Source organism: Marmota marmota, unplaced genomic scaffold (assembly GCF_001458135.2).
Source record: "Marmota marmota marmota unplaced genomic scaffold, marMar, whole genome shotgun sequence".
NCBI lineage: Eukaryota > Metazoa > Chordata > Mammalia > Rodentia > Sciuridae > Marmota > Marmota marmota.
Window position 1 is genome coordinate 46,698,437 of NW_026000174.1, and position 14,757 is coordinate 46,713,193.

The 14,757-nt window shown below is 47.7% G+C and overlaps 1 protein-coding gene across 14 annotated transcripts in view; it reads left to right on the forward strand.

The window, feature by feature from the left end:
* The window catches only part of Prr5l (proline rich 5 like), a 151,482-nt gene that overhangs the window by 71,216 nt on the left and 65,509 nt on the right, over window positions 1-14,757 (forward strand). Inside the window, exon 1 of one of the 14 annotated variants that reach the window (XM_048788606.1) lies at window positions 53-294. The exons of 11 other annotated variants lie outside the window; for them this stretch is intronic. The gene's annotated coding sequence lies outside the window, so the exon portion shown is untranslated. Of the gene's footprint in view, window positions 1-52; window positions 295-14,757 lie in introns of those variants that run through there. 2 more of the 14 variants (XM_048788619.1, XM_015477787.2) reach the window with 2 other exon arrangements.

Consider the following 14,757-nt stretch of genomic DNA (forward strand, 5'->3'; position numbering starts at 1 on the left):
CGGGGAGGAGGCGGCCGTAAGCTGAGAGAGGAGGGAAACGTGTCACCAGCCCGGCGCTGGGAGCTCCGCGCCCGCAGCGTTTGCGGACTCGGCGCGGGAGAGGAGCCGAGGCTGGATGCGAGGCAGAGGAGGGCAGGACTGGGAGAGGAGGGAGGGAGCGAGGGAGGGCAGGCAGAGCAGGCAGAGCGCGGCGCCTAGAACCGTCCAGGTCGCTCGTGTCTCCAGTGAGAAAACGTTCTTCCTAACACCGGAAACTTTTTCCCGGGCGCGCGGAGTCTGGGACAGAGGCGAGCGGTGGGTATGCGCGGCTGCGGGTGACTCACGCCGGGTACCCCAAGGGGGTGAGTGGGGAAGTCCCCGGAGGGGCCACAGTCCTAGGCTCAGAAACCGCCCAGGATTGAGAAGAAAATCGCTGCGCACTCTCAGGCGGGGGACGGGGGTGGAAGGAGTAGGGGGAAAGCGTCCTTTGGGCGCAACAGTGTGAGGACCCCGCATGGTTAAGAATCCCTCGATCGGACGCTGCAGGTGGGCGTAGGGGACCAGACTTACGACCACCAAGGTGTGGGCGGGGACGGGGGAGACCGCGATCCGCGCCTGCGGGTGGCGAGGGACCGCTGTGAGTGGGACTGGGGGATGCTGCTGGTCGTGGGACTCAGACTGAGTCAAAAGGTCGAAAGAGAAAGTTTTCTTGGTTGCTTGGTTCCCTCGGCCGGCGGGGCCCATCTAGTGAGCTGCCTATGCTCAGGCCCTGGAGACTGAGAGTCCCCGAAACAGCCCTTTTCAGGCAGTCCCCTATTTTCTGGAAGGTGGCGTGGAAGAAGAGGGAAGGCAGTCACTTTGTCCCGCGCCGCTGGGCGCTCACGCTTCGCAGTGGGCGGACAGGAGAGCAGCCCGAGGGAGACGGAGCCGGGGAGGACAGCGGGAAGGACCCAAGGCCGACCGACCGACGCACGGTGGTCTGCTCCCTGGTGTCCTGTTTCGACTTGGTCTTTCGCGCTCCCACCACTTTGGCCAGACTTTCCTCTCGTGCCTACTGTGCGCGCACGGCATGCTTCTGCGCGCAGGGGGCGCTCCGGAGCCCCAGCCCGCCGGCGCGGACCTTCCCTTCCTAGGACTGCCGCCCGGGGTTGACCCAAACAGCTTCAGAAATAGGGTGCCTCCCTGGTTGGCAGTAGGGGTTTCCCCAGCTCTACCAGTCCCCTGTCCTAGATCACATGCCGCCGCTTCTTCCCCCGCGGTGCCGGGAGCCCGCGTTTTGTTTGTCAGCAGTAAGGCAGTGAGTATTTATAGACGGCACTGCAATCCTGCGGTGTGCAAGGTTTCAATTACAGCAGTGAGATGCGCCCCACAAGACGGGAGGTTCACGCGAGGCGGTCCAGCAGACTGCTCCAGAGACCCGCATGGACAAAGCTCTGGGCTCGGCTAGTCTCCGGGCATTCCTATTCGCGCGGAACTCTGGACCTGTTGCCCAGGCAATATGTGCAGAATCAGATCTGACTCCTGTTAAGGACCACAGCAGTCCACGGAAGGCCACGGTCATGATTGCCTCCATCCTTCCATCGCACCCCCATTATACAGATAGATGAGTTGGAGACTGCCCCACCCCCCCTTTTACCTCCCTTGGGCGATTCTGATCACTACAGGTTTGCAGCCCTCACATTTCATTGCCCTAAATACTGCAAAATGTCATAGTGCTGAGCTCTGGTAAATGTCTTTCGAGGTGGAAGGTGCTTTGCTGACAATACGAAGCACCAAGTGGGTCAGGAGGGGAAATGGAGCTCACAGAAACAAACTTGGCCACATTCTGAAGTTAGTCCCTGCTGGGATTCCCAGTGAACTTGAGGGAGGTTCCTCTCAGTGGAACCTGGCAGATCGGTCTTCTCTGGTGGCCATATTGAGCCCTAGAATTGATTAAAGGAGCTGTTGAGAATGGTTTCTATCGAATGTAACCTTGCAGGTAAGGAAGGGATGCTTGGTCATCCTCAAAGTTGTCTTCAGTTTTTCCATCCTCAGACACAGTCCTTTCAGGTTTGGTTTTGTGTGTGTGTGTGTGTGTGTGTGTGTGTGTGAGAGAGAGAGAGAGAGAGAGAGAGAGAGAGAGAGAGAGAAAGAGATGTTGCCAACAGCTGGAACTATTCATGTATAAAGGAAGAAAGGCGCCAGAAATAGGTCAGTTAGACTAGCTCTTACCTCAGTCTAGGGTGTTTCTCAAGAGTGGGGCCTCATTCCTTTCAGGTCCAGAGAGCCATGGTGTATATTTATTTCAAAGGGTGTGATTTCAATAATGTTCTGTGTTGGAGCATTACAAAAATATTCCCCTTCTTAAAAAAAAAGGGGGGGGGGTGTTACGAACACCTCTCCAGATCTTACTATACCAAACTTTGCACTTTGATAACCTATGATCCACACTGAAAAACTGATGTAAGCATTATCACATCTCTGATCTATAGGTGAGATCACTGAGGCTCAGGGAATTTAAATAATTTGTCTAAGACTCCACACACGGGCATGGAACTCAAAATGGATTTCGAGTTGTTACTCCAGGCTTAGAGACTGGAGATGTCTTGATTCCCCAGTTGTTGATTAGATCATCTTATAGGTGATTGCATTGGTGGACTTTTATTTATTTTTTTAATATCAAGAAATATCACAAAGTGGCACAATTATTGAAAAAGCCCCCAATCTTGTCTTTAGAATAGTTACACTGAGTATCTGAAAATTTCATGCTGACGGTTCAGACCTAAATGTCATACTACTTAGCTTGCTTGTTGACTTAAAGTATGTTCACTAAGTTAACCTATTTTTTCCAGATTTCTCCATCCTAATGATTTGTAGGTGTGTATGTGGTTACCTATTTCCCTGGCTTCATTCTTTTTGTACTACCCTCATACAGATAAAATATGCGGGAATCTTTCTTAAATTGTGAGCTTTTTTCCTAATCCTTTTTTTCAGGGCTAGATTTTGAGAAATAGCATAGAGGTTCCTCTGAAAGGGCCCTATAATGTCTATCATGAAAGGTTTGTTCCCAGAGTTGCCTGTCTATATGCAAAATGTAAATACTTGTTAAAGGCAATGCTTATAGATATGATCATCTGTCAATAAGCCAGTGTGTGAATTGATATCTCACTTGATGAAATTCTGGAGCATGATACTTTGTGGATTTTGTACAGGACACGGGGTTTGGAATTTGGAACAGAGAGAGCAGAACAGACCTGATAAGCAGAAGGGGAGATTCCACATTGGAGCCAAGAAGGAGGCTCTTGGTCTAAAGAATGCAAGACAGTAATAGACCATCAGAGGCCACCTTGAGTTAATTCACATTTTCAGTAGGGCCTGGGGATCCAAGGTTTCCTTTAAACTTGAATGATTAGAACAAAAGAGTTAATTTATTGAGTAATTACAGTGAACCAGGTATAGCTATGGTAATGGTATTTCAGCCTCTCAACAATCTGGGAAGGGAGATATTATTTTATCTGCATTAGGATAAGAAAACAGCCTCAGAGAGCCTTATTACTTTCCCAGGGTCACACAGTCATTACCTTAAGCCTCTCATTCTTCTTAACACAGTTGTTTGTTCTAATCCTAGGGATACGACCTAGGGCCCTTTACCACTGATCGACATTCCCAGCCCTTTTAATTTTGGATTTTGAAACAGGGTCTCACTAGTTGCCCAGGCTGGCCTCAGACTTGAGATCCTCTTGCCTCAGCCTCCCAAGTAGTTGGGAATATGGCAAGTACCACCATACCAGCCTCCAGTCCGTTTTGACATATACCTTTGAAAGCCTTTCATGAAGAACCCAGTGTCCTAAGTTCTCAAGAAGGTCCTAATGATTCACATGGAAGTTTCTAGATCAGAAGTCAAAGCCAGAGCAGTGTGGAAAGTCTAAAATGAGGGGATAGGATACGGTGGAACAATGGGGGCTGAAGGGTGATTCTTATAGCAGTTCCATGAAAGGAGACACCACGCCTGAGGATACTGTGAATACAGAGAGTTATTCGCACTGGCCTGGGAAGGGACAGTGGTCACACTGCAGAGCAAGACCTGTTGATCAATGTGCTGGATGAGGCTCCCAGTGAGGAAAAATCAGGAGTACCTCCTCTTTCCTCAGAAGACCTCCTATTATTTGGTGCCAGCTTATAGTCCCCCTAAATTAGAGAGCCTATGGGACCTGTTTCCGTGCTAATTGGACTTGGCCCTTTGAGGTAAGAGTCATTCCAATCTCTCTCTTTAAATGTTCTTTTCTTATGCTTTGCCAGTTTATGGCCTTTGTAGATCAATCCTTGGATTTCACTGAAGGGTGAGAGAAAGAGAGAGACGAAAAAGCAAAGGTTAGTGATTACCTAAATTGGATTAAGTTCTCTCTAGCGGAGTTTAAAGAAATACTTCTTGCTCTCTAATTACTGTCAACTAGGAATTTTAAAGTCTATTAAACTTAAGCTGACTTTTATTTGAACTGCGATATTTCCAGCTGTAACAGAGTCAAGAATTTTTAGAGACTCTTACTTATTCTTCAAATGTATAGAGGACAGTCTCTGTCCCCCCATTTAAAAATATTACATTTCTATAGCAGGAAAATACATGACATCATTATACATTATACTCTGGCTTCGTTAAGAAACAGAGGCTCATGGGTATGTTCAGCCGGCTCCAGCAGCCTCTGCAGAGCTCAGATGGAATCCAGAAGGGCTGTGGAGAGGGATGGGACACATCAGATTGCTCTTCCTCTTTTGACCATGGACTGTGGGAAGAATGGTGCCCACTATCTGCCGCTATCTGACCTATCATAATTATTTGTGCAGTTTATTTTGCATGGAATTATGCGGTACATAAACTCGTGTATCTCTCTCTCTCTGGGTTTTCATCCTCCTTCCCTTTCTTCAATTTTGAATATAGAGAGTTACTAGCACTGGCCTGGGAAGGGACAGTGGTCACACTGTCACTCAATCTCTCACCTACCCATCAGTATTCAGTCTTCACTTTGTTGCCAAACACAGCAAACACCTCCAATTTCTTGCTTCTCTGCTTGCTTCCCTCCTTACAGAACTTTCTCCAACTTTCCTGGTTCTTTTCATTGCTTCTCTGCTTGCTTCCCTCCTTACAGAACTTTCTCCAACTTTCCTGGTTCTTTTCAACACTGATTGAGTTCTGTGTTTGGTTTAGGGCAGTTGGGTTCCTTGCAAATACAAGGATTAAGGGACTGGTTTGAGCTCCTTTGGCGTTGGTTTAGGGCCCTGGAGTTATGTCAATGTAAGTGGATCCTGGAAGAATAGCTCAGAGAATTTGTTTTTGTCTTCTTCCCAAGGGCCAGGGGCAGAAATCTCCTCCTGGCTCTGATATGTGTCTGTATTAGTCTGAGCTAAGCTGCTTCGGACCCTGTCACAACCTGCTCATGACCTCAGCTGCGTAAATCCTGGGGGTAAACCGTTTTACGCTTGCTGTTTAATTCTAAAGCCTCCTTTGGCACTGGTTCAGCATCATTCTCCAGATGTCTTTGAGGGAGACCGCACTGGCTGCTGCCGTCATTTTGGAGAGCTTTGGCTGCATCTTGCTGACTGCTGGCCCCCCCACTGGGGAGCGGTAAGGCTGTTTTCCTTGTAAAGTATCTGGAGGCAAAATTAGTGGGTAAACATGGTAATCCTCCATGGTGTTTGAGATAATTTTTTTTTTAATTCTTCATCTGCAGGACAATAGATTTCTTTCAGGCATTAAAAAGAAACCTTCATCCCTCACCCACTTCACACACACACACACACACACACACACACACCTTCCAAGGTCAGCATCAGCTTTCCAGGGGAGCAGAGTTGTTGAATGAGCCCATGTTGGGTCCCAGTTAACATCTGGGAGATAACACAGGTCAGAGAGTTGAGACCTGGACTCCAATTCAGCTCTGACATGAGCTAGCTCCAGGCCCGTGGGCAGCTTGCTCAATTACTTTAGACCTCAGTTTTTCTATCTATAAAACAGTGAGACCAGCCTGCCATTGAGGATCCTTTCCACCATGGCTAAGGAAGCATGCTCAGGAGCCATGCTTCTCAAAGTGCCCACCAATCATCTGGAGGTCCTACTACACCACAGAATGCCAGTCACTGGGGCTGGGCTGGGGCCTGAACATCTAACACACTCCCAGGTGATGTTGATTGGGCCGATTCTCAGCCTCCAGTGTGAGTTCTTAGACACAAGAGTTTTAATGCAGGTTCTCAGCCTTGGCTCTTTTGACATTTGGGGCTGAAGAATTCTTTGTTGTGAGACTGTCCTGTGCACTGTAGGATGTTTAGCAGCAGCCTTGGTAACTACCCACTGGACACCCATAGCTCTTTCCGCCCTTACCCCCCACTGGGGTGACAATCAAAAATGTATCCATACATGCTGAACATCTCCTGGGGAATGGGGGACAAAATTACCAGTGGTTGAGAACATTGATCTAGACCAGAAGTATTTAGCCTGGTTGTACATCAGATTTTCAGGAAGAAATTTGGTACATATTTCTGTACCAAACCTCAGGCCTAATGTGTCAGAATCACCAGAGGAAGGGCCTAGGAATCTATCCAGTATCTCCCCCTTATCTGTGGTTTTACTTTCCTCAGTTTCAGTTAACCACAATCAATCATGGTTGGAAAGTATTAAATGGAAAATTCCAGAAATAAGAAATTCATGTTTTATATCATGCACCCCTCTGAGCAGTGTGGTATAATCTTGTGCTGTTCTGGTCAGTCCTGCTCAAGATCAAATCATGTCTTCGTCCAGTGGATCCTTGCTGTATATACTACCTGCCTATTAGTCACCCAGTAGCCATTAAGGTTATTGGATGGGCTGTCACAGCATCGCTGTTCTTGTGTTCAATTTTAACCCTTATTTTACTTAATGGCCCCAACGTGCAAACTTTTATTACAGTATATTGTTGCACTTATGTTTTATTGTTAATCTCTTACTTTGTTTACTTTATAAGTTAAACTTTATCATATGTATGTACGCATAGGAAAAAGTATAGCGTATTCAGAGTTTGCTACTACCTGTGGTTTCAGGCATCCACTGGGGTTTTGGAATGTGTCCTCTAGGGACACTACTTTGTTCAATAAGAAGTTGACAGAGATATCCCAGAGTGCTCCCTTTTGAGATTTTGGAAAAGTACAGGTCCTAGACTGGAGTTCTGGTGCTGTAGCTGTGGTACCACAGGTAAGTTGCTTAAATGCTCTGATTAGAATTTCTTCCCTTCTAAAATAGAGGTGACAGCAACACCTATCTCTTGGGCTGTTGAGGGGATCACATGGGGAAGAGCTATAGAAACTCTAAAGTGCTGTGCAGATGTTTGTGGTGAGTGGAATGCCCTGGGCCTCTGGGGGTTCCTTTTATTTATTTATTTATTTATTTTTATAATTTTTATTTATTTTTATTGTTTAATTTTCGGCAGACACAACATCTTTGTGTGTATGTGGTGCTGAGGATCGAACCCGGGCCGCACGCATACCAGGCGAGCGCGCTACCGCTTGAGCCACATCCCCAGCCCCTGGGGGTTCCTTTTATTGATTCATTCACTTTATTTATTTTTCCGAGTACTTCATTCATTTACCCCCAGGCCTCAGTCAGAAGCCTTCACAACATCTGTCTTTACTGTTCCTTTAGCCTTCAAGGTCACCAACTGTTTACATTTTTTTCCACCCACTCTAACATGAGGGTCTCAAACTGGTAGCCTGTGGGCCAGACTTTGGCAGGAGACATATTCATATATTGTTTGGCTTGCATCCTATTTTGAAGAGAAACAAAAGAAAAATATTTTAGTTTTTAAAAGTTGGGAGAGTCAGAATGTAAACTTGGTTTCTCACCTTTTTCTTTAAAAAACAAAGACTGAGGATGCTCCTTGGTTTGCCACAGACCCCACCGGGCCCTTTAATCTCGGTCATGTTCTTGACCTTGGCCCTTGTAGACATTGAGGAGTTTGCCATCCTTTCTTGTCTTTTTAATTCTTATTTTTAAGATAATTAATTTAAGATAACTCCCCTTTTTCTCCCCCTTTTATTGTTATTTTTAGGAGTCAGATCTCCACTCCTCCAGCCAGTACTGTAGGTTCTTCCTAGGTGTTAAAATGAGATGTTTTCATCCTACCCTGGACTCTCATGAAGACCTTGCGTACTCCTCACCTTTTTCTAAATATTTATTTTTTAGTTGTAGTTGGACACAATATCTTTATTTTACTTATTTTTATGTGGTTCTGAGGATGGACCCCAGGGCCTCGCATGGGCTAGGCGAGCGCTCTACCACTGAGCCACAACCCCAGCCCCACTGCTTAGTTCTTCAATCTCTTGCCTATTAAAGTTTGCTTTTCCTTCTAGAAATTTCCTTTGCAGGCCCCAGTGCCCATGTTTTTTAGAGTCACTGGCAAAGAAACGGAGAACCCAAGAAGAGTTGACCTTTCATTAGCTTTGCCTTGTAATTCTAGAATGTGATTTAACCTTTCTGCCTCCGTCCTGTCTCAACGGCCCGTCTTCAGTTACAGCCCTGGGTGTGGAGTTGCATTTTCAGTATTACTTCTGGATATTGCTGTGAGACTCTGAGATCCCTGGAAGCAGGTACTTTCTTCCTCTGTGGTTTTCTTTACTTGGATCCTGGCACTCGCTGGACCTTCATGCATTTGGTTGAGTGGATTTGCACAGGACTCACGGCCTTCACGAAGTGATCTGTGTTGGGTTAGCCCTCTTCAAACACTCTACACCTGGCTACACCACCTGGTGAGAATTTTCTTTTCCCTCACTCCTTCTCTCACGGAAAAGCATTTCTGCAATGAGAGAATAAAGCTGATTTTTAACAAAATAGAACATTTTAATCTGGAGCCCGTTTTCCCACGCTTGAAATTCTTACTGGCTGGCCGCCGTGGTGTTAGCTCTCTTACCCACCAGGGTTTTGTATGCGTGATGCATCAAAAATGTAATTTTCCCACAATGGTCAGTCTTAGCTAGCACTTGTGTCTAGACGTTTTGGCTTATCATCTGGTAGGCACAGCAGAATCACTTGAGATGGCACTTATGGGCCACACCCAAACAATTTGCACTCCAAGAAACTTGATACTTAAAGTGGGGCTTATGGGGGAGTAAATAAGATGTGTGGCATTTCCCACAGTTTTGCTTAACTTGTTCCAAAGAAGGGGATGTTTTTGTTGATTATACAGTGGTTTGCAGATCCAAATGGTGATGTGATCATATAATTACTTCTAGGTGAAGATAAATCGTTCTGAGTCCCGGGGACACTTAGTGAATGCTGTTGAGCAGAGATAAACCTCGGGCTTGCATCCTGTTTGCTGTGATATTTACTGCTGCCCAAATTTGGACTCCCAGACTCTTCTGTCTGCGTTTGGTTTCCAGGGGAGTGCTGAGAAAGTTGTCTCATGCTTCCTGTTGAGCCTTTTCCATGGTGCACACTTGACCCTTAACATTTATTTGTTTGGAAGAGTCAGTATTTGTCCCTTGGCTGGCTTTTGTCTCCTAAGACTTGTGAAGGTTGCTCCTTAATAAAAATAAACGGGCCCTGCGAGGCAGCCCACTCCTCTGCACTGCTGTGTTTGTAGGTTCTGCAAAACAGACCCGGGGTTCCTTGCCCGTGTGACTGAGGTCCACATCCCTGCATGCAATAGTGCCTAGGTGGACCTGAGCTAGGTGGGCCCTGAAGATTATTCTTTTGGTCCTTTAGAAATGAAGGCTGCTCTTCCTGAGGCTTGAAAGACCACTTTTCTTCCCATCATTTGAAAATATTTGTCAGGTGTTTTTTATGTGCACCACGCTGTGCTCAGCATCAGGATACAGTAGCAGACAAGACAGGCCAAGCCTTTGTCTTTGAAGAGTGAGTAAACAAACCCAGTGACCTCAGCCTCTTGGGTAAGTGCCCTGCAGAAACAAAGCCTCCTTCCTGGAAGGGACAATGTGCTGCCCCAGAGGTAAGAGGCTGTTGGTGATGCTCATGAAGAGAAGCAGTGCTCAGTGCCCAGTCTCTGGCCTCAGTGTGTGGCAGACCTGCGTGTTGTGTAAAGCAGGGGCGTTGGGAGCTCAGACTTTGGAATCACATAGGATGTGACTCTTGGTCCCTCTTCGTGGTTTTCTGCCTTTGGAATCCCGGTGCTTCAGTTTCTTTATCTGAAAAATGGGAATAATAAAACTTACTACGTTGGTTTGGAGTAGAAATTAACTGAGATAATAAATGCAAATAGAGGATTGGCCCAATCCTGCTCATCGTCACCAGCCTCTGGTGGCAGTGGATATGATTCTGATCAGCTATAATGATGGCAAAGAAACAGCCATGAGACGCAGTTGATTTGACCAAGTGGCCCACTGCTCTTTGAAACCTACTTTGACCTGGTGTCCATCCAGTGGGGCTGGGGGATGTGCATGGAGTCTAGATCTGGTTTCCTGTATTGGCGTGGAGGGCTGTGCTTGGTATGAGTGTCTGTTGCCCGTACCTTGGGTGCTGCTGGCCTGTCTCTTGGTTGTATGGTTGACTGGGTGTGTGTGTGTGTGTGTGTGTGTGTGTGTGTGTGTGTGAATACGAGGGGTGCCTGGGGCTCTGTGGAAGAACCAGCGATGGGGTGAGGATGAGCTTTGAGTCAAGAGGTGAGTTAGCTAGGTGATGGGAGGTGGAGTGGAAGCATTGTCTGGGTGCTGGGTCTGGGTTAGTGCTGTGTTAGGGTCCAAGGGCCCCACCCAGTCTCAGAGGTGACCAGTGTGCCCAGTTGGCAATGCTGATTATCATCCTGGCCATCCGCTAGGCCAAGTCCTTAATTAACTGATTAGTCCACAGACCCAGGGAAGTGAAGTGACTTCCCCTGGCCACAGCGGCTGGTGAGTTCAGGCTTACGTAACACCTGGCTTAGGCTCTGGGTCACTGGTCCGAGAAGCCTACGTGTAATAGCTGTGATGCGATAGAATAAAGTCACAAACCTATATGTTTGTTTCCAAAAGTGCCAACCCGCTGGCTGAACCAGTTATCAACACTTACAGATCAGGAGGTTTCACATTTTTAAAAAAATATGAGTTTGAGTCTTCTCAGGAAAAATCAGGTATGGCAAAAATGGACTTGTAACCTGAGATGGCAAAAGCCAGCTGGGATTGAGTATCAGTGCCTCGTTTAGGCTGGGGAGGGGCTGGTGACAAAGGTAGGAGCTGGTGACAAAGGTATCGTCCATTCGCTCACTGTGAGGGTCAAACCCAGTTTCTCTGGCCCCTTCATGGTGTATGCTGCCCAAAAGGGGGAAAGAAATTAGTTCTGCTTTTCATCTTCTTTTCCACCAATCTTTATTTCCTGGCTTCTGTGTCCCTACACAAGTCAGCCCTGTTGTGGAGTAAGTGCTGAATAAGTACATTTGTATTAAGTATATGAATGAATGAGTGATGGACTATAATTGATAGCCCTGTTTTGGGATCAAAAATCAAGTTTCAGTCCTGACCCTCCTGAATTTGAGTAAATCATAGAGGCTTTATTTATTTTTGTCTTTTTTTAATTTGGTGGTGGTGGGGGGAGCACTGTTGTCTTTATTTATTTATTTGAATAATAATGCAGGTTCACAATTCAGAAGGCACAGAAGGGCTTGCAGAGAAAGGCTCTCTCCTCAGTGGCCCTGCCACCCAGCTGCCTGCCGGGGGAAACCAGTGTTCCCAGTGTTACCAGTTTGTCCTCCTGGAGATCCCTGTGTGCGTGCAGTAGAGTTTATAAATGGTCTTTCTTGTGTTTTACGTAGGTGGCAGCATCAGATACACCTGTGCTTGCCCTGTTTCTTTGCTCAAAGTCTCCCCTGAAAAACACCCTAGCTGATGCACACAGAGCTTTCTCTTCTCTAGAGCTCCTGGGGCTTTTGGACCTGTGGGGTGCACGGCCAGTCTCCGTTAGCGAGCATTTAGGTCATTGCCAGTCCACTGCTTGCGTAAGGAAGGCTGCAGTGGAAACCCTTGTTCCATAAGCCGCTCGACATGCCTGGGGTAATATTCCTGGAAGTAGCAGAGGTGGGTCAGAGGGTATGGCCTTTGTCATTTTGGTAGCGCCTGTCAAATTTTCCTCCCCCTATGGCAATTGCCCCAGACTGTAGCAGAGTGCCCATCTCCCCACACCCTGCCCACACACCACTTTTTGGAGCCTGAGAGGGTTTTGTGAAGAATACAGTGTTGAACACAAATAATAATGCTAGTTACAACATCGCTGGTCCCTATTCTGTGCCAGAACATGATCTAAGGGATCTTGTTTTTAATCTGAATGACACTGAGATAAGTGTAATGGGTCTAAGGCTCATCTGACAGAGGAGAAAAGTGAACTTACCCAGGTCCCCAGCGAGAAGTTGTAGACCCTGGACTTGAACCAGGGTTGGACAGATTTCAACAGCACGGTGTTTGGGTATTTGTATGTGTAACGTTATGTGTGGATATTCTGAGCTGACACTGGCTTACGGTTCCTGGACACCCAGCAGGAGTGCCTCATGTAGCTGGCTCATCCCCTCCTTAGTGACCACCTGCTACACTCAGTGCTATAGTCGGACCTGGGGATGTACCTGAGAACAAGACAGACATAGTGCCTGCCTGTGGGCCTTGCAAACACTATGACAAATAATTCTGTCGTTCTTGGGTGAGATAGTTTGTGATAAGACTACAAACAAGGTGGAGATGGGAACTAATCAAAATTGAAGGGAAAGGAGGGCTTTCCTGAACAAGAGAAGATGAATGATAACCAGTGTGTGGGTTTGAGCACTGAGAACTGAGTGGAAAATATTTCATGCAAAGGGTATGGCATATGTAAATGTCCTGGGGCAGGGAAGGAGGAGGTAGTGGTGCAGGAAAGGAAGGCCAACAAGCTGGCATGCAGAGGGGTGGGAGGCCAGGGTGCTAGGCTGGGGCTTGGGGATTCTTTCTAAGAGCTGGGGGAGCCCTGGAGAGTCCTGGAGTGACAGAGTGGTGGGAGTGTTGTGGGCCCTGGACTGTTGGGCTTTTGCTCCAGCACCCTCCCTCACAAGCGCTTAGGCAAGTTAACGTCTTGGGGCTGGTAGCGCAGCCAACCTGGGTGGTGGTGAGGGTGAGACCCAGGGGCCTCAGTGGAGTTTGAGCGCTACATGCTATAGCTTTGACTCAAAGTAAACCTGGGCGCACACTCCATGTGCAATTTCCCTGAAATGCCAGGCACTTTGCCACCTTGTTCTCTTCTGTTTCGTTACAGGTCACGGTGCCCTCGGCCCGTTTTTAGAGTACTGAGGGAATTCATGTCACGTGTCTGCTGCACAGTGGTGCGGTGGTCATCATCCTTAGAAAGATCCTTCTGGCTGTCATTAAGTAGCGGGTGGGTCAGCTGAGTTGAGGCCGCTCAGTAGCTAGGGCCCGAGGGTGCAGAAGGACGTCTGGGCCTCACCTCTGGGCTCAGGACCCAGGGAAGCCTCCCTGCACAAGCCCTGGCTGCGGAGCTCCCGAGGGCCGAGTGTCCATGGCTCATTTCCCTGGGAACTGTCCTCTCCCCGGGTTCTGGGCAGTCACTTCAGGCCACGTGGCTCAGTTTTCTCTGTTATTTACACTCAGAATGGCCTTTTCCTGGAAGCCTCAGGGTTATTCTAAGCCGCCCACTTCTTGATTTCAAGTTGTTGTGCCATGACTCTACTTCCCTTTTCAGAGTCAGAGGTTGGAGCCTTAGTGGAATTAATTTGCATTTTCCACTGAGGGCACCATTGTCCTCCTCTACCCCAGGCTGGGCAGGCTGGGCCATGCCCCCGAGCCCTGCCCGGTCCCTGGCAGCTGTGAGGAGAAACTGAGACAACAGCCTTTTTCTCCAACAAACACATCCTGGATCCCGAGTGCAGAGGTTTTCCAAGAAACCCATGGGAGGTGAGTCTCTCGAGCTGGGTCAGGAACCCCCAGGAACCTCGGAGCTCCGTGGATCCAGGACCCTGCTATCCACATAACCTCAAGAAACCCTTCAGCACCCAAACCAACCACCTCAACTGCTCTAGAAGGACATTAAAACTGCAGTGGCCCTTCAGGAGAGAATGCCCACCTACACTCTAATTTCTTGAAGGCACAGAGAACCTTAGGCCTAGAATATATTGTGATGGTGGTGACGGTGGCCCTGGGCTGAACCGTGCCCCCCTCCGGATTCATATGTTGAAGCTTAACTCCTACCACCTTTGAATGTGATTGTATTGAGGAAGGGGCCTTTAAAGAGGGGAGTAAGGTGAACCGAGGTTGTGAGGGTGGCCCTAATCCAATCTGACTAGTGTCCTTGGAAGTAGAGGCCATTTGGGCACAAAGACACCAGGGCTGTGAATGCACAGAGGAAAGAACGAGAAGAGAGAGTTGTCTGTCAGTCAAGGAGGGAGGCCCCAGAAGGAACCAGACCTGCTGTCACCTGATCTTGCACTTCCAGCCTCCAAAACTGTGAGAATATGTATTTCTGTCATGTTAGCCACCTGGGCCATGGTATTTTGTTATTTTGGCTCCGACAGACCAGTACAGTGGTGGTGGCAATAAAAACAAATATTAGGCAGTGTTTATCAAACACCTACTGTGTGCCTTTGTTGAATCATCTCATCTAATCCTCATACCAATCTCAAGTCACTGGTTCAGGGACCTCACAGGAAGTGATGACACCAGGCTGGCTTTGGTACCTATACCCTGAAACTCCACAGTACCTGGCCTAGCACTTGTACAGTCTCAGGAATTAAGACAGACACTTCACAGCCGGTCTTTCTGGTCTTTGCAACTCTAAAGATAACTCCCCCTTTTTCTACTTCTTTGATATAGAAACTG